This window comes from Cherax quadricarinatus, chromosome 4 (assembly GCF_038502225.1).
Source record: "Cherax quadricarinatus isolate ZL_2023a chromosome 4, ASM3850222v1, whole genome shotgun sequence".
NCBI lineage: Eukaryota > Metazoa > Arthropoda > Malacostraca > Decapoda > Parastacidae > Cherax > Cherax quadricarinatus.
In genome coordinates this window covers 37,027,090-37,049,514 of record NC_091295.1, presented here as the reverse complement: position 1 = coordinate 37,049,514, position 22,425 = coordinate 37,027,090, and the positions used below count along the sequence as shown (strand labels likewise).

The window sequence follows — 22,425 nt, the reverse complement described above, 5'->3', positions numbered from 1 at the left end:
AAACATATAAACTCATAATAGCACAAGGATTAAAGTTACATGAGTGATTATTATACATATAGGAATGAGATTATGTAGAGTGATCAATAATCCTGTGGTCACTGATTTGTGACAATCTTAGCTAGAGGCATATCACTCAAATGGTCCTTGTGTTCAAAGCACTGAATTATCTGAACATTTCAATCATTTGCTTCAAATGAAAATGTAAGATAAAACTGAAGTGCATGTGAATACTGTAAAATGCATGTCAATGCTTGAGACTTGTATAATATATGTAGGAACTTGTACATAGTAGCGTGACATGTTTAGGGTCATCATAGTACATAGGTAGGTTATTCTCTCTTTATATCTCTTCATCTTAGTCTCTCTTTCTGGGCATACATATTAATCCTCACACATTTAGAATCCCAGTGGACGCATTTTGTTATGATACGGTACATCAAACTTGAAAAGTTCATATCTGTTCGGTGATTGCTATATTTATAAAGTTTTAAAGGAAAAAATAGTTTCTTCTTTTTACCTGTCTCAGATATTTTAGAGTTAATCTATTTTCAAGGCAGTGGTCAAGAAAATTGTTGTTATCCTCATTTAATTCAGTTGTTGTTATTTATATTTGTTCAGAATTGTGATGCTTTATTTCTCTGATGAAATGTGGCGTGAAAAGTACTGTCTTATAATTCAAACTCAGTAATCAATGTGAATGATTGAAAGTGTGTAATAGAATGGACACTTATGATGTGAAAGTTTGTTTACATTTTTTGTTAAATAAGAATGTATGGTAAGTGTCCACCACTAAACTGTTTCATTAACATTATTTGTTTAGAATTATTTATCGTGTGATTCACAAAATTTTAATTAAGGTATGCAGAATCATTGCAAAGCCATATGCAAGTGTGTACAGTACAAGTGGATGAAGTAAATAAATATTTTGTTCTTGTTTTTATTTAAGTTATGCAGATATCCCCCACCCCACCATATTTAACCCACCCATCCTTATCCATTTCCACTTTCAAAAATCCCAACCCATTTTGTCCTGTCATAATTATTGTTTCTGCCATTTTTTACATTTGTATTAAAGACTTTACAAGGAGAAATTATTTGATTATCCTGCTAAAGCTAGTGAATATAAATTACTGCATGTGCAGTCATGCATATTGAGTGGTGTTTGTGTTTCTTTTTTTACATCAGTTGGCATTTCTTACCAAGGCAAGTGACCCAAAGGAAATGCACTTGCTACCTTGCCAGAAGTGTGCTAACATCATAATTCAAATTACCCTCTGAATGCAACATTACCACCAATCCTTCAGAGTGCTGGCATTGTCCTTCCTACCTCATGACTCAAGTCCAGCTAACCGGTTTCCCTAAATACCTTCATAAATGTTATCTTGCTCACACTCCAACAGTACATTCATTAAAACCCCTTTTCTCCATTCACTCCTAATGTGCTGACACAAGCCTTCTGGATGCTCAAGCCCCTACACCTCAAATACTCTTTTTTTTTTACCTCCCACCCCCCATCCCCTTGCTTCAACTGTTTCTGGAATGACCCTTACATTCTACCCCAGATTTATACACCCTCTTCATCATATTATCCTTCTCTACATGCACAAACCACTTCAACAACCCTTCCTCAGTCCCTCTACTGCCTCTAGCCTCACTGCAGCATTTAAAACCCATGCTCACACCCATATAGGTAAAAATATTGGTACAACTATACTCATATTTTTTTTTTTTTTTTTTAGTTTTCATAAACTTCTTTCTTTTCACAGATGCCTCGACACATAGCCCACATTATTTTTAGCCCCTCGTCTATTTTATGGCTAGCTTCATTTTTGACAGACCCATCTGCTGACGCGTTTACTCAAATGTCATAATACATCCACTTCTTCCATATGCCTTCTTTCCAATCTGATATTCTGTCTGTTACTGCCCAGAGTTTTTGTTACCCTCCTTAACTTGCTCTTTTCTATGTACATTTTTAGTTTTCTTCTTAGACATACCCTCCCAAATTTGCCCATCAATCTTTGCACCTTGTCTTCAGAATCTTCCAAAGGAACCGTATCAGCAAAGGCTAACTGTGATAACTCCCAATTCTTAGGTTTGCCAGGTGCCCATATGCTGCAGCAGGTTATTTGGTTAGTTGGGTGATAAACGAGATGTGCTCAGTATAATACTCACCCTAAGATCATTTTCACTGAGTCTTCTTTGCAGTTTTCACTGCAGTCTTCTTTGACCTTCCCAGATCTTCATGACTTTGCACTTGATGGGGTTAAAATCCAGGAGCCATTTATCCGACTAGGTTTGCAGCCTGTCCAAATCCCTTTGTAGTCTTACCTGATCCACATTTGCTTGAATTCTCCACATTACCTTCACGTTGTCTTCAAACAGTGACACCTCTGAATTTATCCCTTCTGTCATGTCATTCACATATACCAGACAGCACCAGCCCTAGGCATGACCCTTGTGGAACCCCGCTCGTCAAATGCACCCACTCTGACACCTCGTTACGTACCATCACTCTTTGTTTCCTTCCCGTCAGGTATTCCCTGATCCATTGTAGTGCCTTTCCTGTTATTCCTGCCTACCCCTCTAGCTTTTGCACTAATCTCTTGTGTGGAACTGTGTCGAAAGCTTTCTTACAGTTCAAGAAAATGCAGTCTACCCACCCCTCTTTCTCCTGTCTTATTTCTCTTACCCTGTCGTAAAACTCCAGGTTTGTGACACAGGATTTCCCCTACCTGAAACAGTGCTGGTTATCGTGTATAAGCTCATTTCTCTCTAGATGCTCCACTACTCTTCTTCTCATAATCCATATGACTTTACATACTATACATGTCAGTGACACTGGTTTGTGATTTAATGCTGCCTGTCTGTCTCCTTTCTTAAAAATTGGGACTACATTTGGTGTTTTCCACACCTCAGGTAGTTGCCCTGGTATGATAGATATGGCAAACACAGTGTCTCTGCTCCCTCTCTCAGGACCTATGGAGAGATGTCTGGGTTCACCGCCTTTGAGGTATCTAGTTCACTTAAGAGTCCCTTCACCTCCTCCTTGGTTGTGTAGTGTGTCCATCCCGGTTTGCTGGACGCCTTTGTTTCCACTGAAAATACCTCCCTAAATCCTGAGTTGAGCTCCTCACATGCTTCCTGGTCATTTCTTATATCCCATCGTTCCTTCCGTACCCTGATTACCTTGTTCCTGGCTGTTGTTTTTCTCCTGATGTGACTATAACAGCTTTGGGTCAGATTTGGCTTTCGATGCTGTCATTCTCGTATTGCCGCTGGGCCTCCCACCTTATCCATGCATATTCATTTCTGGCTTTTCAGCTCATCTCGTTATTTTACTGGGTCGTTTGTCTTCTATACTTTTTCCATACTCCAGCATGTACTTGCCTATTGGTGGTTGCAGGGATCGAGTTGTAGCTCCTGGCCCTGCGTCTTTGCTGGTCATTACTAGGTCCACTCCCTGCTCCAAGGGCTTGATCCTGCTTCCACTACATCACTTTCCATATTTTTCCACTTCCCGACAACTCTATGACTGAAGAAATACTTTCTAACATCCCTGTGGCTCATCTGAGTTTGTAATTTCCAGTTGTGACACCTTGTTACTGTGTCCCATCCCTGAAACATTCTGTCCCTATCCACCTTGTTAATTCCTCTCAGTATTTTATATGTTATCATGTTCCGCCTATCCCTCCTGTCCTCCAGTGTCGTCAGGTTGATTTCCCTTAACCTCTCCTCGTAGGACATATCCTTAGCTCCGGGAATAGTCTTGTAGCAAAAATTTTGCACTTTTTCTAATTTCTTAACGTGCTTCACCATGTGTGTGTTCCATACTGGTGCTGCATACTCCTATACAGGCCTGCATTAACAGTGTACAGTGTCTTTAAATGACTCCTTACTTAGTCGTCGAAATGCTATTCCTTGGTTTGCCAGGCGCCCATATGCTGCAGTAATTATTTAGCTGATGTTCACCTCAGATGTACATATGTACAGATGCACACACACATATACAAGTGTGAGTGAGTGTGTGTACTCACCTATTTGTGGCTGCAGGAGTCGAGTCCTAGCTCCTGGCCCCGCCTCTTCACCGGTTGCTACTGGGTCCTCTCCCCGCTCCACGAGCTTTATCATACCTCGTCTTAAAACTATGTATGGTTCCTGCCTCCACCAAATCACTTTCTAGGCTATTCCACTGCCTGACAACTCTATGACTGAAGAAATACTTCCTAATATCTCTCTGACTCATCTGTGTCTTCAACTTCCAATTGTGACCTCTTGTTTCTGTGTCCCCTCCCTGGAACATCCTGTCTTTGTCCACCTTGTTTATTCCGTGTGTGTGTGTGTGTGTGTGTGTGTGTGTGTGTGTGTGTGTGTTAGTTACCATTTTGTCCTAGGCACATGTCAATTAGACACTAGGCCTGTTGTATAAGCGTGTTGTGTGTGAGGCACTTGCATGTGTGGAAATTCGTGTTCGTGTGTGTGTGTGTACTCGCCTATTTGTGGTTGCAGGGGTCGAGTCACAGCTCCTGGCCCTGCCTCTTTGCTGATTGCTACTAGATCCTCTCTCTCCCTGCCCCATGAGCTCTATCATACCTCGCCTTAAAACTATGTATGGTTCCTGCCTCCACTACATCACTTTCTCGGCTATTCCAAGGCCTGACTACTCTATGACTGAAGAAATACTTCCTAACATCCCTTTGATTCATCTGAGTCTTCAACTTCCAATTGTGACCTCTTGTGTCTGTGTCCCATCTCTGGAACATCCCGTCTTTGTCCACCTCGTCTATTCCGCGCAGTATTTTATATGTCGTTATCATGTCTCCCCTGACCCTCCTGTCCTCCAGTGTCGTCAGGCCGATTTCCCTCAACCTTTCTTCATAGGACAATCCCCGTAACTCTGGGACTAGTCTTGTTGCAAACCTTTGCACTTTCTCTAATTTCTTGACGTGCTTGACTAGGTGTAGATTCCAAACTGGTGTGTGTGTGTGTGTGTAGATACCGGTGTGTGTGGAGATACCAGTGTGTGTGGAGATACCAGTGTGTGTGGAGATACCAGTGTGTGTGGAGATACCAGTGTGTGTGGAGATAACAGTGTGTGTGGAGATACCAGTGTGTGTGGAGATAACAGTGTGTGTGTGGAGATAAGTGTGTGTGGAGATACCAGTGTGTGGATGAGTCTGGATATGTACTCACCTAGTTGAGGTTGCGGGGGTCGAGTCCGAGCTCCTGGCCCCGCCTCTTCACTGATCGCTACTAGGTCACTCTCCCTGAGCCGTGAGCTTTATCATACCTCTGCTTAAAGCTATGTATGGATCCTGCCTCCACTACATCGCTTCCCAAACTATTCCACTTACTGACTACTCTGTGGCTGAAGAAATACTTCCTAACATCCCTGTGATTCATCTGTGTCTTTAGCTTCCAACTGTGTCCCCTTGTTACTGTGTCCAATCTCTGGAACATCCTGTCTTTGTCCACCTTGTCAATTCCTCTCAGTATTTTGTATGTTGTTATCATGTCCCCCCTATCTCTCCTGTCCTCCAGTGTCGTCAGGTTGTGTGTGTGTGTGTGTGTGTGTGTGTGTGTGTGTGTGTGTGTGTGTGTGTGTGTGTGTGTGTGCGCGTGCGTGCGTGCGTGCGTGCGTGCGTGCGTGCGTGCGTGCGCGGGTGTTTGTACACTGCCTCTTACCACTCAGATTCTTGTCCTGTTTTCTGAAAAACATTATACATACCACTACCTTCTGTTTCCTTGGATCAAACCCAACTGATTCCCATTCCCCAGATTTAGCGCTTCCCCATGAATATAAAAATATACTGTAGACAAAAATAAAAGCCTAAATGTAAGTTGAATATAACGAAAAGTACCCCTGAAGTGGGTCTTGATGCCGGTGAAGGGTTCTTGATCCAAGGTACTGGAGTTACCGTCTCCTTCCCTGGATCAGACTTAACTGCCTTCCATTCCTTAGGCGCTACATGACCCTTACGAGTTTAGCGCTCCCCATGAATATAATCATAAATAAAAATATTAAGTTTTCTTGAGCATCTGGTGTCAATACAATTACCATCAAGTCGGTGAAGAGTTTGTGTGATAAATAGTTGATAAAACCAACATGTTGAAAATACAACATATGCTGTATTTTCTTCAAGATTGATGGACTGAATACATCGATTCCAGGCTGGGTGACTGATTACCTCAAACTACTCCTCTATTGCCACCGTTTTTCTTTGTATTGGACTGATGAAGCCACCGTGGCGAAACATTACCTCAATAAAGATTCCAAAATGTTGCACAAGTGCCTCATTCTTTACTGAAGAGTCTTGAATCTTGTGCGAGAGTTATTAATGTTCAAAGCTGAACATATTATCAAAGTTGTTTATCTCAAACAAGTTTTAAGAAAGTGAACATGTGAAGATTTACAGCGCTAAGACACGCATCATTAATTACTTGGCTCTCCACGTTTTCTTTGATGATACTATCACATCATCTAGTGCTTCAGCACTGTGTACTCACCTATTTGTACTCGCCTATTTGTGATTGCAGGGGTCGGGACTCAGCTCCTGGCCCTGCCTCTTCACTGATCGCTACTAGGTCCTCTCTCTCCATGCTACATGAGCTTTATCATACCTCGTCTTAAAGCTATGTTTGGTTCCTGCTTCCACTACCTCACTTTCCAGACTATTCCACTTCCTGACAACTCTGTGACTGAAGAAATACTTCAAAACATTCCTTTGACTCATCTGAGTCTTCAATTTCCAATTGTGACCCCTTGTTTCTGTGTCCCATCTCTGGAACATCCTGTCTCTGTCCACCTTGTCTATTCCTCGCAATATTCTGTATGTCATTATCATGTCTTCCCCTAACCCTCCTGTCCTCCAGTGTCGTCAGGCATATTTCCCTTAAGCTTTCCTCGTAGGACATTTCCCTTAGCTCTGGAACTAGCCTTGTTGTAAACCTTTGCACTGTCTCTAATTTCTTGATGTGCTTGACCAGGTGTGGATTCCAAACTGGTGTTGCATATTCCAGTATGTGCCTGACGTATACGGTGTATAGTGTCCTGAACGATTCCTTACTGAGGTATCGGAACGCTATTCTTAGGTTTGCCAGACACCCATATGCTGCAGCAGTTATCTGGTTGATATGTGCTTCCAGAGACATACTCACCCCAAGATCTTTCTCCTTGAGTGAGGTTTGCAGTCTTTGGCCACCTAGCCTATACTCTGTCTGCGGTCTTCTTTGCCCTTCCCCGAGCTTCATGACTTTGCATTTAGCTGGGTTAAATTCGAGTAGTCAGTTGCTGGACCATGTGTCCAGCCTGTCCAAGTCTCCTTGGAGTCCTGCCTGGTCCTCACCTGATTTAATTCTTCTCATTAACTTCACATCATCTGCAAACAGGGACACTTCTGAGTTTATCCCTTCTGTCATGTCATTCACTTATACCAAAAACAGCACTGGTCCTAGGTTTGACCCTTGTGGAACCCCGCTCGTCACAGGCGCCCATTGTGATACCTCATCTCGTACCATGACTCATTGTTGCCTCCCCGTCATTTATTCTCTGATCCATTGCAGTGCCCTTCCTGTTATGCATGCCTGATCCTCTAGCTTCTGCACTAATCTCTTGTGAGGAACTGTGTCGAAGGCCTTCTTGCAATCCACCCCTCTCTCTCGTGTCTTACTTCTGTTACTTTGTCATAAAACTCCAGGAGATTTGTGACACAGGATTTGCCTTCCATGAACCTGTGCTGGTTGCCATTTATAGTCTTGCTCCGTTCCAGGTGCTCTACCACTCTCCTCCTGATAATCTTCTCCATGACTTTTCATACTATACACGTCAGTGACACTGGTCAATAGTTTAGTGCCTCGTTTCTGTTTCCTTTCTTAAAAATGGGAACTACATTTGTGGTCTTCCATACCTCAGGTAGTTGCCCAGTTTCGAGGGATGTGTTGAAGATCGTGGTTAGTGGCACACACAGTCTGCTCCCTCTCTAAGGACTCACGGGGGAGATGTTATCCGGTCCTATCGCCTTTGAGGTATAAAGGTCACTTATCAGGTTCTTCACCTCCTCCTCAGTTGTGTGTATGTCATCCAACACTTGTTGGTATATTCCTTGTTGATGTTTGCCTCTGTTCTGTCTTCCCAGTCCTTCCTGTCTCCACTGTAAATACTTCCTTATATCTTGTATTGAGCTCCTCACATACCTCTTGATCATTTCTTGTGAGTTCCCCATCTTCTTTCCTCAGCCAGATCACCTGGTCTTTGACTGCTGTCTTCCTCCTAATGTGGCTATACAGCAGTTTTCGGTCAGACTTGACTTTCGATGCTATGCAGTTTTTGTACTGTCGCTGGGCCTCCCTCATCTGTGCATACTCGTTTCTGGCTCTTTAACTAATCTCCTTATTTTGCCTTCTGTACTTTTTCCATTCTGTAGTGCACTTAGTTTTTGCCTCCCTACACCTTTAGGTAAACCAAGGGCTCATTCTGATCCCATTATTTCTGTTACTCTTGGGAACAAACCTTTCCTCTGCCTCCTTGCATTTTGTTGTTATATATTCCATCATTTCGTTTACTGACTTTCCTACCAATTCTGTCCCACTGAACCTCCTGCAGGAAGTTCCTCATACCTGTGTAATCCCCCCTTTTATAGTTTGGCTTTTCCCATTCAACTCCTGTTACCCTCTCAACTTGTAACTATGTATTCAAAGTTCAGAACCACATGATCACTAGCTCTAAGGGGCCTCTCGTATGTGATGTCCTCAATGTCTGAACTGCTCAGGGTGAACATGAGGTCCAGTCTTGTTGGGTCATCCTCCCCTCTCTCTCTGGTAGTGTCCCTAACATGTTGGTGCATGAGGTTTTCTAGTACCACATTCATCATCTTGGCTCTCCATGTTTCGAGGCCCCCATGTGGCTCCAGGTTTTCCCAGTCAATCTCCTTGTGGTTGAAATCGCCCATAATCAGTGACTTTGCCCTGCCCGAGTGAGCTCTTCTTGCCACCTCCGCCAGTGTCCACCATCGCTCTGTTGCTCTCTTCGTATTCCTCTCTTGGCCTGCAGTTCTGTGGTGGGTTAAACATCATTGCTATGACCACCTTATGTTCCCCAGACTGAATTGTACCTATGTAATCCCTTTCTCCAATCTCATCGATGCCTTCCATTTCCTCAGATCTCAATCAGTATTTTATAAGCAGTGCAACCCCTCCTCTCCCTCTGCTCCTTCTATCTTTCCTCAGGATCTGATATCCTGGTGGGAAGATTGCATCTGTTACTGTCTCAGAGAGTTTTGTTTCTGTGACTGCTATGATGTCTGGGGACTTCTCATTGATTCTTTCATGCCACTCCTCATATTTATTCGTTATTCCATCTGCGTTCATGTACCAAACCTTCAACTTGTTTTCTAAAACTGTGGTCCTGGGAGAATATTGGGGTAGGGGGAGTGGGAGCCCTGGTGGGGGCCTATGGGAGGATGTGGGGGTGAGATTTGTGATGAGGGGGTGGGGGCAGAGTGCCCCTAGGGGGATGCTGTAGGGGTGGAGTTTGTGATGTGGGGGGGTGGGGACAGAAGGACCAGTATGTGGGTTTAATATGGAGTGTTCAGTTGCATTGGAATTGTCGTAGTTGAAGCCCTTCTGCAGATGTTCCTGGTGGGTGAGTTTGCTCTTCCACCTGGGTCTGGGTTCTGCTCATCTTCATCATTGTCTCTCGTTTCTCCTTTCGTCTTTGTACCCTCTCTTTCAGTACCATCCTTTCCTCTTGTGTTCTGTCTCGATCGAGGTACACGCTCTGGTACTCTGGTTTGTCCCTCAGTCGTGCTGTCTCCTGCAGGATCCTGGATCAAGCTGATTCTGCCTTGAAGATTACTTTGACAAGCCGTTTTCTTCCACCTGCAATTTGTCACCTGGGTCATCTCATCCTCGCCTACTGCCCTCATGATTCCTTCAATCGCTTTTTTCTCCTCCCGATTTCTTTCATCATAGGTTTTCCCTTTGACTTCCTGGAGCCCATAGACAAAAACTGACCTCTCCCTTTCGCCTTCCCACTGTCTCCCCCTTTGCATCCCCTGAGGTGTTTTAGTTCCTTCCACTGAAGCGTTCCTGCCTTTGATCCCATCCCTGGCCAAAGCCACCATGCTCAGTGGTCTGTCTTTCTTGCACAGCTGTTCCTGACCACTGCAGTTGTCTAGAGTCTGTGTGTGTGGGTGTGTGTGTGTCTGTACTCATCTATATGTGGCTGCAGTGGTCAATTCACAGCTCCTGACCCTGCCTCTTCGCTGGTCACTACTTGGTCCACTCTGTCCCGGCTCCAAGAGCCTTATGGTACCTCTTATTAAAGCTATGTGTGGGTGCCGCCTCTACTTCACTCCAGTAAGTTTCACTTCCCGACAACTCTAAGGCTGAAGAAATACTCCCTAACATCCCTATGACTCATCTAAGCTTTTAATTTAGTTAATTTCCTCTTGTTCCTGTATCCTATCTCCCTCTCTTAAATATTTTGTCCCTGTTCACCTTGTCAATTCCCCTCAATATTTTGTACGCTGTTATATCCCCGCTAGTCTTCCTGTTCTCCAGTGTCACCAGGTTGAGTCCCCTTAACCCCTCCTCATAGGGCATACCCCATAGCTCCAGAACTAGCCTTGTTCCAAACCTCTGCACTTTCTCAAATTTCTTGATATGCTTGACCAGGTGTGTGTACCATACTAGTTGTGCATACTCCAATATGGACCTGATGTACACGGCATACAGTGCCCTGAATGACTACTTCCATAGATGCCGAAAAGCTATTCAGACAAGATTGCCCATCCCTGAAGCCATGCTGGTTGTCATGTGTGGCATGCAAAGAGTATGTAACCTTTATTCGGCGCATGTACACACCCTCATTTACAGGCTATCTCCCCCAACCAGCGAACCAGGGGCTAAGGGTTGACGATGGGGCCCCGTCATTCAATCAGTACCTTGGTTCCAGCCAATGAGAAGATGGTTGTGGCAATCGCAGAGGTGATAGGGTACCACTTACCCATCTGCCCTTGTCATTCCCATTCTAGAGCTGGTTGAAGCACGGTCTGCTCTCTAGTGGCTTCTATTCTGCCTTGCTTACCGTGGAGTGCACTAATACCTATTGTTGTACATAGTGTATATAGTGTACATACTTCTGTTCTAAACTGGTGAAGGATAAGTCAAAAGTTTTTCTGCTGTGTTTATTTTGCTCCCTTTACACCCAGGATAACAGGCCTTTGGGACTCCTGGGTTGTAATATCATGTATGAACCCACTCCTTTCTAGGTGCTCAACCACTCTTCTCCTGATAATCTTTTCCATAACTTTACATACTAAACATGTCAGTGACACTGGTCTGTAGTTTAACGCAGTCTCTCTTAAAAATTGGGACTACATTTGCCGTCTTCTGCACCTCTGGCAGTTTCTCTGTTTTGAAAGATTTGCTGAAGATTGTTACTAGCAGCACACACAGTGCCTCTTCTCCCTCTCTCAGGACCTACGGAGTGATATCATCTGGTCCTACCGCCTTCGAAGTATCTAGCTCACATAGCAGTTTCTTCACCTTGTCCTCCTCCTCCTCCTCTTCCCTGGATGGGTGTATTGTGTCCAACACTTGCTGGTACACTCTGCCTCGGTTTACTGGAAGCCTTTCTGTCTCTGGGAATACCTCCCTATATCTCATGCTGAGCTCTTCACAGACTTCCTGGTCATTCCTTGTGAGCTCCCCACCTTCCTTCTTCAGCCTGATTACCTGACCCCTAACTGTTGACTTCCTCCTGATGTTTATCTGGAGTTTATCTGGAGAGAGTTCCGGGGGTCAACGCCCCCGCGGCCCGGTCTGTGACCAGGCCTCCTTAGGTCAGTGTCCCAGGATGCGACCCACACCAGTCGACTAACACCCAGGTACCCATTTTACTGATGGGGAACATAGACAACAGGTGGAAAGAAACACGTCCAATGTTTCTACTCTGGCTGGGAATCGAACCCAGGCCCTCACCGTGTGAAGCGAGAGCGTTAACCACCAGGCCACCAGAGCCCTGGTATGTGTCCTGTGTGTATATAACATATATGTGATAAATGATTTTGAAAACCGACAAGTTGAAGGTAGGCAGGGAGGTACTACCGTCCTGCCAAGTGAGTGTAAAACGGAAGCCTGTACTTGTTTTACATCAGTGGTTCCCAAACTGGGGGTAAATTACCCCCTGGGGGTAATTTAACCATTTGTGGGGGGTAATGGAGGGGTGACAGAAAAAAAGTTATGAATTCTGAAAATCAAGAAAACAATGCGGTACCCGGTATGAGGATTATTGTTAACTTTGTCTTAGTATATAAAGTTGTAAAGTAAACCTATTATAAGTAAGTAATAAAGTTAAACCAAATAACAATAAACATCAAAAACTAATATACAGTATTAGAAAAGAAGAAATATTTAGCTAAGTGTGTGGAAACCCAAAAGTATTTTGACAAGTATGCTTCAGGACAAAAGTCACTCAGTAGCCCAGATCGACCTGTCCAGTACGTGTCACTCACTTCCTGAGGCTGCCTCTATTTCACACTGTCAGTTTATCTGTGAGCATCAGCCGAGGTAGACATAAGCTGGTATGTATGTGTACTGCCCTGTGCAGTATATAGTTAGTATTTACCCACTGTTACTGTGAATTTGTAGCTATTATTAATTTTATATATAATGTATGTGTGGTTCTTACGTTTTCAATGGTTTTGCTAGGATTAGCAGAGTATGCGAGGCTGTACACGTTCACGTTTAGCCATATATATCAATAACAACATTTTGTGAAAGGGGTAACATGCTTTATGTGGCATGTTAAATTGGGTAACAAGCTGAAAAAGTTTGGGAACCACTGTTTTACATGATGGTAGGATTGCTGGTGTCTTTTCTTTGTATCATAAACATGGAAGATTTCAGGTACGTCTTGCTACTTCTACTTACACTTTGGTCACACTACACATACATGTACAAGCATATATATACACACTCCACTGGGTTTTCTTCTTTCTTACTAGTTCTTGTTCGTGTTTCCTATCTCCATGGGGAAGTGGAACAGAATTCTTCCTCCGTAAGCCATGCGTGTTGTAAGAGGCAACTAAAATGCCGGGAGTTAGGGGCTAATAACCCCTTCTCCTGTATAAAGTACTAAATTTAAAGAGAAACTTTCGTTTTTCTTTTTGGGCCACCCTGCCTCGGTGGGATACGGCCGGTTTGTTGAAAGAAGAAATATGTCGTGCCGCATAGGTAAAACCGGTCAATTAGCAAGAACTCATTTAAAATTAACTTTTTAAAATTTTCTCTTAAACGTTAAAGATGCATTTTTTTCATTAATGTTAATGTAAAAGTTAATAATTTTGTAGCAAAATAACCTTAGAACTTACCCATTACAACAAAAGCAATTTAATTTAGCTTAATCCAACTAAATATATTTTAGATAAGTTTACATTAATAATAAACAATGAAATATATTTTTGTCGTTAGGTTCAGATTGATATTTGCGAAATTGTATACACAAATTTTCGCTTGCCTTATACGGCAAGAAGAGCGTTGCTATTTAAGCCAAAATCGCAAGTTTTACCTATATGGCACGACATAAATATATAAGAATGGGGCTATGGTAGGTACCACCCAATATATTTATCAGGTACCCCCACCCCCTCTTCCCCAAACCTGACACTAGTCAATATGTCACTGATCAATACTCCGTCACTGGTCACTTCATGTTACTAGTCAATACTCTGCCAGTTTGGTCAGTACGCTGTCACTTTGATCAATACCCCACTGTCTCAATAGTTATTCCCTCTGTCACAAGCCAATACCCTCGGTACTCTTTCGTGGCTTGAAAATACTATCCCATATACTCCTTGCTTGCCTCTAGAGAAGAAAATTTTATATTACCACAAACTCCTTAACATTTTATAAAATTAAAGGAACTAACCAGTGATGGGATGATACCCAAATTCTCACCGATACCGATACTCAATTTTAGGCCAATACCGATGCCATCAAAGTTAGTCGATATCCTCCGATACCATTAAAACCGACACCACCCAATATTTTGGCACATCCCTAGTATTGACGATATTTTTCTGTGAACATTGAAGAGTATGACGTGCATACTAAGGACTTCTCCCAAAATCTATATCACTTTTAAGTAAGTAAATTACTTTTTGTCTCTGGGAGCGCTAGGATAACACAAGCAACCAGGTGTTTCTAAAATTAATCCAGGAAATTTATTAATCTGATTGTATGTTAGTGCTGTTAAGAAGCCCTTTAAGAAAATTTGAAGATCAGGGAAGAATTAGAGAAAAGATATTTGGGTACAAGAGGTTTTGTCAAGAAGTGTGTGAGGATGGAGGTATGACACACTGCAGCCTAGTGCCAACTCTTACCTTCCTCCTGAAGATAATCAGTGTGTTACTGATCAAGCTGCAAAGAAAAACTCTTACAATATAATTCGTACTGAACCCATTATGTAAGGAAGAAAATTTACATGACATTTTGGTTCTTCCTACACTATTAATTAGCCAAATTTTGACAGACCGAAACGTCGTCTAAAGATTCCTCTCTAAATTGCAGGTTAATTGCGAATCATTCCAGCCAGGGTATTACAACTTTTATTCTTCTTGAACAACGTTAAGCTTGTAGTTAAGTCAGTTTAAAGTCTAGACCAAGTCAGAAAACAGATTTGGGTTCTTTGCCATTTACATTTACACAGCATGACCACAATGTGTTCAACTGAGTGAGACGTAGTTAATCACTAACATTCGTACCTTCTTCACCCCCCCTTCCCCAACACAACTAAGTTAAGATAAGATAAGATTTCGTTCGGATTTTTAACCCCGGAGGGTTAGCCACCCAGGATAACCCAAGAAAGTCAGTGCGTCATCGAGGACTGTCTAACTTATTTCCATTGGGGTCCTTAATCTTGTCCCCCAGGATGCGACCCACACCAGTCGACTAACACCCAGGTACCTATTTGCTGCTAGGTGAACAGGACAACAGGTGTAAGGAAACTTGTCGAAATGTTTCCACCCGCCGGGAATCGAACCCGGGCCCTCCGTGTGTGAAGCGGGAGCTTTAGCCACCAGGCCACCAGGCAAGTTATTCATACTTCCAGTATGGTATTCTGTAGTCACTCAGAATCCTGTGCATTCAAAACAGAAGCTATGAGATTCTCTGTTAATAAATTATCTTAATGTGGACCTAAAACAAAAAACGTGAAAAAAAGACTCAAATTCGACATGTGGCAATTAATGTTATATTAAATTATGTATTACATTATGAGAGTGCTAAACCCAAAGGAGTCATACAAAGCTTAAGAGGAATGAGAGGTAAATAGGTTCGATTCAATGGGAGGCTAGGACCAATCAATTCCTTGGATCAAGATCCCTTCACCGGCGTTATCTCCCGTGAAGGGTATATTATCCATTACAAAATTGACTTACGCCGCTCCCACCGCCTCTGACTTGTCCAAGATAAACCTTAAAAAAGACCCTCCCCCTTCCCTCTAAGCCTCACGGACACCCGCTAAAAATGAACAGTGAAGTCACACACCAGATGAAAAGTGACATTCGTTCTCCCAGCTTGGCACCGACCCTGCGCACTTGGCAACTTTTTTTTTTTTTGGTACATCTGTACTGCGCCCTTGTGTGATTCTGCATTCATAATCATATTACGTGAAAACTTGCAGTATGCTGCCAATGTAACCCTACTGTAGGTGATAATTACATTGCAGGAACACCCTCAGTGTGTGCCTACCCTATTTTAGACGATAGATTCATGACAACAAAAGCTAACTAAATTTCCCCGTCATTCCATTGCATCGGAACGAAATCTGTCAGTCTGAGCTGGAAGCCTTAAAATACCCCGATTTTTCCACTGTGTTCGCTTGGTATAAGAGTTTTAAAGGTTTTTATTCCAGTAGAACTGAAGTTGTTACTGCGTAAAAAAAATTAACATCTCTTAGTTTTTTAGGTGTGCCACCTGAGTGGCTAGTTTATTACATACTCGCAGCTCATTCTGTAAGAGATAGCGCATAAAAGGTCACAATGGATCTTTCTCAGACTTCACTGAGCATTGTTACATCACTAGAAAGAAATATGTCATTTCATATTGTACAATTATTTCATATAGTTGTTGTACACAGTACAGTTACTAAGGAATACAATCTAAAAAATATATATCTTATTACCACTAAAAATTAAAATTTACACTTATTTCACATTGTTGTACACAGTGCAGTAAGAGGTATGCCTTGATACTGAAGAGCTCTTGATCCTAGGAATTTGAGATACTCTTCCCATTCCCAGTCGCTGTTTGATCCATACGGGTTTAGCGCCTCCCCGCAAGGGTAGAAATGAAGTTTTCCAATGTATTTTATTCAATAATGTTGTAATTTTATGTATAAATTTTCCGACTCGGAATCCATTATTACTATTTCTACCCTGATTTGATATACTAACCATCTTGAGGAGTGTGGTGATGGTGGTGGTCTAGACCTGACAACACGGGGCATAGATCTTGTAACCAACAAAATTTAACATCCATATTCTAGAGATAAATGGTAAAAAATACTGACTCTCCACTCTCTGTACACTAATGTACTCTTTGTCCAGGTAGATCTGTTTGTGACTTGATAAAAGCTCACTGTGTGGGCGAAACGCAGTCAATAAAGGAAGCGCTCTCATACCAGGTAAGAAACGAGTCCTAACTGATCCCACGAGTTAATAAGTAAATAAAATTTTAGTAAATTCATTAAATACTTAGACCACTTCAGTTTCTGCAGTAAGAAAAATTACTTAAATACTTTATCTTAGCCTGGAAAAAGAAGCATTTTCTCATCTTACCCGAATCAGTCACTTAATATCACACCTCATTAAATATCTAATACAATTATGCAAAGTCACCTGGGGAACGGAAGGCAACTAAGGTCGATCCGAGGAGGGGGGGGAGGCATAAATTTAATTCCTAAAATCAAGAGCCCCTCATTTATTTTATCAGGGGAAGCGCTAAACATGTTGGGGTTATGTGTCTAGGGCACGGGAGACCTTCAGGCTCGATACATGGAAGGAGAGGATAAGTCGCGTTCCTTGGATCAAGAGCCCTTCACCAGCATCACGGCATCCCCCCCCCTTGAAGAGAAAGAGTAAAAATCAACTGAGTTCTCTAAAGTGTATTATCAGTACATTCAAATACACGAGCTACAGCTGTATGGGGCTCATGCAGCGCACTCACAAAATTACTCTAAACAAGTGTCATAAGAAGGGTCAGTTTTGGGGTCCAATTCTCAGACTCACTGAATAATATGTATATGCAATAAATATATAAATTATTAAATAATTATATTTGCCACTTACTTATTTTGCTGCAGGTTGCACACGAGTGTTTTGGGCCCAAAATTAAGTGAAATTGTAAGTGGGCGCCTTGCAGAATATCACCACACCTGCAACGTTTAACTTGCATAACTACTGGTTTAACACAATGTGTAAGATATATAACTACTGGTTTAACACAATGTGTAAGATATATAACTACTGGTTTAACACAATGTGTAAGATATATAACTACTGGTTTAACACAATGTGTAAGATATATAACTACTGGTTTAACACAATGTGTAAGATATATAACTACTGGTTTAACACAATGTGTAAGATATATAACTACTGGTTTAACACAATGTGTAAGATATATAACTACTGGTTTAACACAATGTGTAAGATATATAACTACTGGTTTAACACAATGTGTAAGATATATAACTACTGGTTTAACACAATGTGTAAGATATATAACTACTGGTTTAACACAATGTGTAAGATATATAAGTACTGGTTTAACACAATGTGTGGAAAATTACATTTATCTGAATGTAACTCATTATGTACATAACAGTAAATTATAACAAAGATAATTATTATTTATCAGTTACATAGACAAGTAGGAATTTGGGACACCTAGGTCGCAAAAATGTCCCCCTTCGATACCTACCACTGCCATATCCACAAATTGCTCTAGACCTATTAATTACAAATGAAATATGTATCACCAGGAATTCTGGTAAATATATAAATTTGTGGACTGTATATTAAAATTAATAAACGATTATATATATACAATTTACATAACAGAAGGAAAATATCTTAATATCACTCACCAATTTGACTGGAGATTAATGTGCATAATACTCAGAAAACCTCAGTCTATACATGAAATAACACTGGCCAGAGTTAAACATAACAGACTTATCTGAGGTTCCTGGAGCTGTCTTGTCCAGTCGCCTGATATCTCAAGTTATGCAGGAATGCACATCCAACAATTTCGCCTCCTATTTGAGAGGTGTCAGCCCAATTTTACCTCTAGAGCACGAAAATTCTAACCAATATTCACTAATGTTAGTGTCCAATTCAAAAACAAAAATGGCGAGTGTCTTCTGCGCAGACGCAGGCTCAGTTTCCCATTTTCCATAACATAATTTTTATTAAATACAATATAGGCCATCTATTTACCTACAAATTACCGTATTTCCGGAAAATATATACAGTATTTTCCACACAATGTGTAAAATATATAACTACTGGTTTAATACAATGTGTAAGATATATAACTACTGGTGTGGAAAATTAAATTTACCTGGATGTAACTCATAAGATACATAACAGTAAATGGTAACAAAGATAATTATTCTTTATCAAGGTTACAGAGACAAGTAGGAATTTTAGGACACCTAGGTCGCAAAAAAGGTCCTCCTTCGATACCTACGATAATCTATCTCTCCACAAGTCACTCTGGACCTATATTAATTTCAAATGAAATATACATCACCAGGAATTCGGGTAAAAACATTAATATATATATGTGGACTGTATATTAAATTTAAAATGTGAATACATATACATTGAAGGAGAATTTATAATAATAAGACTCGTCAATTAGTCTGGAGATTACGGTGTGTCATACAAACCCCCTTGCCTAAATTATGAAGAAAATACTGGCCAGAATTTCAACACAAAATAGACATGACTTAGCTGGGGTTCCAAAGCTGTCCTGTCCATCTGCTTAATGCTTTGTTGGATTTGCAGTCCTGCTCATGCAGGACTGCAAATCCAACAATTTTGGCTCCTATTTGAGAGGTTTTAAGCCCAATATAACCCCTAGAGCGACGAAAATTTATGCACATTTCACTATCATGCCTTTACCACATTCAAAACAATGGCATCTCTTCCCCAGCGACGCTAACCCACTGTCACTGATTCATTTTTCTATTTACAAATTAATTTTTATTAACTACAATGTATTTCACTAATTTACATACAAAAACACTGTATTTTCGAAAACATACAGTATTTTCTACAACTGGTTTAACACGTTGTGCAAGATATATAACTATGTACTGGTTTAACATATACTGCATCAATTATTATTATAATCAAAACTAAGCACTAAACCCACCAGTCATACAGCACTTGTGGAAAATATTGCATATTTTTCGAAAATACAGTGTATTTTGTATGTAAATTTATGGAATATATTGTAGGTAATAAAAATTAATATGTAAATAAATAAAGAACCAGCAAAACTGGTGAGCGTTGCTGGGGAAGGAGAGACGCCATTGTTTTGAACTGGGCTGAAGGCACGCGAGTGAAATGTGCATGAATTTTCGTCACTCTAGAGGTTATATTGTGTTTAAAACCTCTCAAATAGGAGCCGAAATTGTTGGATTTGCAGTCCTGCATAACGTGAACATCAGGCGAGTGGACAAGACAGTCAAGGTCCCCAGCTAAGTCGATGTCTATTTATGTTGAAATTCTGGCCAGTATTTTCTTCATATTTTAGGCAGGGGGTTTTGTGTATATGACACACCAAGTAATCTCCAGACTAATTGGTGAGTGGTATTAAGATAAATTCTCCTTCAATGTATATGTATTCATTTTTTAAAATTTAATATACAGTCCACATATTTATATTAATGTTTTACCAGAATTCCTGGTGATGTATATTTCATCTGAAATTAATATAGGTCCAGAGTGCCTTGTGGAGATAGAGATTGTAGTAGGTATCGAAGGGGGACATTTTTTGCGATCTAGGAGTCCTGAAATTCCTACTTGTCTCTGTAACCTTGATAAAGAATAATTATCTTTCTTATCATTTACTAGTATGTATCTAATGAGATTCATCCAGATAAATTTTAATTTTCCATAGCACTGCTACTGTATCAAAGCACGTGCAAATAATATGGTTATAAATGTGACATCAGAAAGTTAAACGGTACACTAAATTATAATCAGGAGGAAGTGCTTAACTCGTAAGAGTGATAAAACGTATTGCGAATAGGTGACAATAAGATTCGATTCAAGGACAGGTCCACTTCCTTGGATCAAGAGCCCTTCATTAGCATCAAGGCACCTTCTTAGAAGCTGTACGCTGCAAATACATATTATAAGTTTGGGTAATTATCATCCAGTATTATATTATTCACAGGGAAGCGCCAAACCCGGTAGGGTTATACAGCATCTGAGGAGGGAGAGGGTAGCTCAAATTCCTTGGATGAAAAGCCCTTCTGCATAAAAGCAACTGCTTATCACCTAGCAAATACTTCGGTGTTCCTAAGGATAACTTACTTCCTAGGTATATTATATCAAATTTACCAGTAAATATACTTTTCGAGAACTTTATGTTTTAACAATTGTTACAAGTGTATAGAAAAAGAATTAACTCACCGTGTTGTATGTCATACACCGGCCCGGCTCTGTGCTGTGACATTAAGAAGCTGGCAAGATTCCATGCAACACTAATACACAGTTTATCAAGGTTAGTGGTGTCAGATGTATATGGAACCAGGTATACACACTGGTGTATTAAACAGTACAACCTCCTCCTAGTGTTGTGGGGTGACTACCGTCCCCGGCAACTCAGTCACTTGTTCTTACACCAGTTTATCATCACCTCTTCTCATATGCAATGTATTTTATTCCTTTATTAGGTCACTAGAGAAGGAACAAGTCATATTTTACAACAATTAATGTGTTGTAGGTTGGTAAACTTTATGTGAGTGTACTTGAATGATGTTTTCTCAGTGTTGACACGTCAAACGCTTCTGGCGGGTTGCTTAAATCTTTCTGGAGCCTCAGTCAGTTATGACGAATTTACAGCTGAGATCAGCCAGGTGAGTATGGTTTTTCCTAGCGCATAAATTTCGAATTAGGCATCACAGTGTCCTGTCTCATCCTTACTGTTATATATTTTAAAAATAATAATAAAGATAAAATACAGTAATAATTTTGCTTGTTAGCAACAAGCAAAATTATTACTTACGTGCAAGGGAGGGGATGGACGTTGAAATATTTCACCTTTCTACACTCACTGACAAGCCAGAACAAGACCACCTCAATATTTCTACCAACAATGACAAGCCAGACCAAGACCAATGTTTGCAAGGGTAACCTTCCCAGGTTCTTGACCCCAAGGAAATGTCACCTTACTCTCACTGCTCTCTCTCTTACCACCTTCCCAAAATTAATACTGTTTAACCTTACAAGGAGGCGTGGGGATTCCTTAATTAATGCCGGTGAAGGAGGGGGGGGCTTTCAATTTTAGAATTTGGAGTTATCCTTCCTTTTCTTGGCTCGAACCTGATTACCTCCCATATAATAATAATTCCGGCATGAATGATACCCTCTGCGAGCTATCATGCATACTATAGACTCCTATAGTTTTGCCACTTCTCCATGATGATGATAGTGTACCCTAGCTGGGCTAGCAGCTCTGGTCGGCCACCTGCTGCTGGCAGACTAGACAAGATCATGTGTGAGCTTAATGATCCATCATATATTTTGCCTAACAATATTTAATTACATGTAAACTACATTATCTTTATAATACATAAAATAATTTTAATTTAAACACATACAACCTACATTGCCTTCATTCAGTAGGACAGTTCAAAGACTTAGTGATAAGACCACGAAGTTAATGTCTGACAGGACAGCTAGTGTTTTATGCTCTTAGAATCAATATATTGCACGTGGATCTCGCAGTGAGCTGGGTGTACCAGTGGGACTAGTGTTGTTGGATTTAAAGCTACTTATTGTACCTGGGTGTTCCAGTGGAGCTAGTGTTGTTGGATTTAAAGCTAATTATTGTACCTGGGTGTACCAGTAGAACTAGTGTTGTTGAATTTAAAGCTACTTATTGTACCTGGGTGTACCAGTGGGGCTAGTGTTGTTGGATTTAAAGCTACTTATTGTACCTGGGTGTACCAGTGGGGCTAGTGTTGTTGAATTTAAAGCTACTTATTGTAGCTGAGTGTACCAGTGAAGATAGTGTTGTTGGATTTAAAGCTACTTATTGTACCTGGGTGTACCAGTGGGGCTAGTGTTGTTGGATTTAAAGCTACTTATTGTACCTGGGTGTACCAGTGGGGCTAGT

The 22,425-nt window shown here is 41.1% G+C and overlaps 1 long non-coding RNA gene across 2 annotated transcripts in view; it reads right to left on the bottom strand.

The window, feature by feature from the left end:
* LOC128684559 (uncharacterized) overlaps nucleotides 1-21,079 on the bottom strand; it is a 49,991-nt gene extending 28,912 nt beyond the window's left edge. The window contains exons 1-2 of one of the 2 annotated variants that reach the window (XR_008406389.2): nucleotides 20,718-21,079; nucleotides 17,355-17,440 (exon numbers count right to left, since the gene is read on the bottom strand). This is a non-coding gene — a long non-coding RNA (uncharacterized lncRNA). The remainder of the gene's footprint in view (nucleotides 1-17,354; nucleotides 17,441-20,717) is intronic. The other variant, XR_008406388.2, reaches the window with a different exon arrangement.
* Between the last annotated feature and the right edge of the window lie 1,346 nt (nucleotides 21,080-22,425).